This window comes from Cryptomeria japonica, chromosome 11, assembly GCF_030272615.1.
Source record: "Cryptomeria japonica chromosome 11, Sugi_1.0, whole genome shotgun sequence".
NCBI classification, from domain to species: Eukaryota; Viridiplantae; Streptophyta; class Pinopsida; order Cupressales; family Cupressaceae; genus Cryptomeria; species Cryptomeria japonica.
The window spans coordinates 230,065,243-230,068,155 of record NC_081415.1 but is presented as its reverse complement, the minus strand read 5'-3'; positions in this window follow the sequence as shown (position 1 = coordinate 230,068,155).

Below are 2,913 nucleotides of genomic sequence, written 5' to 3'. Positions count from 1 at the left end.
CATCAATGTGTTGTCAAAGCTTTAACTAGAATTGGTTTTGTTCATGTGTAGATGCAATTTTCTTAGTTCACTTCTTTTTGGCAATAATCCTTTTCGGCAATAAGTCGTTGCATCAGAGCAGTAAGCTCTCTGGGAAGGGAGCCCTCTGAAAGTGAGACTTCTTTGTAATCCCATATAACTAGTTATATTATCTTAGGAATTAACCCTCTCTATGGTTTTTCCCTTATTGGGTTTTCCATGTATAAAAAAATTGGCGTCTCTTGTGTGGCTGAGTTATGTTGTGCACTTCTTTTCTATTTTCATTTGAAGTATAATTAAGATTAAGTTAAGATTCAGATCATCAAAATATTTATTTTAGTTTTATTATATTGAGGAATACTGATTTACCCCCCACTCTCAGTATTTTGGTTTGTTCAACAATTGGTTTTAGAGTCTGGTCCCTTGTTGCTAGCTTAACTACTTGAGGGAGATCTTGATTTGAATAGATGGCTCTTATGAAAATAGATGGAGAATATCAGTTGGATAAAGAATTGGAGACAACCCTTGAAGATATTGAAAGCGTGGAATCTGATAATGAAGAATTGGAAGAGAATGTGAAGGTAGTGAATGAATGTGTGAAGAAACTAAGAGTTTAGATCTAAAAGTTCAAACAAAGACATCAAGAGGTTAACAAGAATTGAAGCAATCAAATGAGACTATCGTGAACTTGAAATTGCAGTTAGAAGAAATCAAAAAAGTGGAAGAAAACTTGAAGAGCACAGTTAATTTGAAAAGTAAAGAAAATGGGAAGTTAGATCAAGAATTACATAAGCTAAAAATATAAGCAAGAGTTAGTTAAAGTAGCGCATTATTAGATCAATTGTTGTCAATGCAGAAATCTCACAAGGATAAGGAAGCATTAGGATCTACTAGTAATTGTTTGAAAGACAAAAGTAAAGGGAAAGAAAAGATGGATATTGAAAATAAGATTGAAGTTGAAAACAAATTCTTGAATCTTGGACCTGCTACAAATAGACCTCAGGTTCAACAACTTAATGCTCAAAGGTACTTATCATTTAATGGCTATTATTTTTAGTGCAATTATTTTGGACATAAAGCTGTAGAATGTAAACGAAATTTAAATCAGAATATTCAGTGCTTTAGATGTGGAAATTTTGGGCACAAGGTTGTAGTGTCTTAAATTGTACACCCTTGCTAGGGTGGTACAATCTCACACTTAGGTTAGCACCTGCCTTAGTGTGTCTTGCATCTTGCATTTCTAATTTCCCTTTAAGCATTTAATTAATTAATTTAAATCTAAAGTCATGTTTCATCACTTTACATGTTATAAAGTTGGGCCCTTTACCCTAAGTGTGCCCCTTTTCATTTTATTCCTTCAATAAATCATTTAATCATAAACCCTAATTATGTCCTATTTCGACCTTTAAGGTCCGATTTCACATATCAAAACACCTTGAAATCAGCTGTAACTTTGGGATTCGCTCTAATATCATCCTATCTAATGACCCTGAAAATTTGGTGAAAAGTTGGTTGGACCGTGGCGGGAGTGCACATGGTCCTCGACTTTTTTCCCAAAATTTTGGGATCATAATTCTATGATATTATAATGCTTAACCCCAAAATATTGGCGGAAATTCAATTCCTAGGTTAACTTAAAGATGGAATCAAGTCGAAATTAAGATCTAGGGTTTCATACATAAGAGCTCTCTTTCTTCATTTGAAGGGATCTAAGGATTGAATTAGAGGAAAAAGCTAGCATAAGGAGTCTTCTTTGTAGTGAAAGAGAAGCCTATGTGGAGTCTTCAAAAATATTCAACAACAATCAACAACATCCATCAAACATTCATCAATCATCATTTCATCAATTGGGGGCCGTTGAAGACATTGAAAAGTAATAGGAGATCTACTGGCAATATCTCTCTCTAGGGGATCGGTATAATTTCATGTTATTTTCATGTCTTTGTATGAGATTATTTACATCAATTTGCACATTTGAATTTATGCTTTAGATCATTTAGCATATTTGGTTTGAAGCATTGTCATTTACATTCACAATTACATTTAGGGTTTACTCTCATGCATAGGGTAGCTCTAGTTTCTTTCATTTTAGGATCTTGCATACACACAAGGTTCTAGCACACACATTTTCAGTATATTATCGGCTATTTGTGGAAGTGAAAATCACAAACACAGGGGTTTGACTAAGGAAAAACCCTATAAAGCCACCCAAACCTTCCCTTTTTAGTTGCAGGTGCAGGAATAGGTATCCGGGTACAGTTTCAGATCAGGAAAAGGCACTAGAACCACCTAGAAGTCTCAAATTTGCATAAAATTGTCACAAATAGGGGCATGGCGCCCTGGTCCTACCTAGGACAGGGGTGTGGCACCTTGGTCCCCCTCAAAATCAATCATTTTCAACATGTTTCAACTTCAGGACCTTCGGATTCCATCTCTCAGTTACAACTCTCTGTCAAATTCTTAGGGACAGTGGTGTGCCACCCTTGTCCTAGTCAGTTTGGCTCGGTTTGTAGAATCAAGTACACATCCAAAATCCTCCCCCTTTCATTCTTTCAGTATCTTAGTTTCAAATTTGTAAATTTGTGTAATTTCAAGTTCATTTCTGCTTTACTCTTCATCTCCTAGTCTAGTTGATCATTCAAACCCTAGTTTTTCTCATCATTTGCAACAAGAGGAATAGAAAACCTAAGAGATAGTCCTTAGATCTCTCTTTCTCACAAAAAGTAGCCAAAGTGATCTATCTCCCTAGGCTCTTTCGTATTCCCAATGTGTTGGCAAAAGTGGGATTAGGACCTAGTCACCCGATCTCGCTTTTCCAGCCTCCACAAAGGGTAATAATTGTAGTAGTCAAGTCAGAAGCTATAGACTGTTTGTGAATGGATCACATTTGAATAA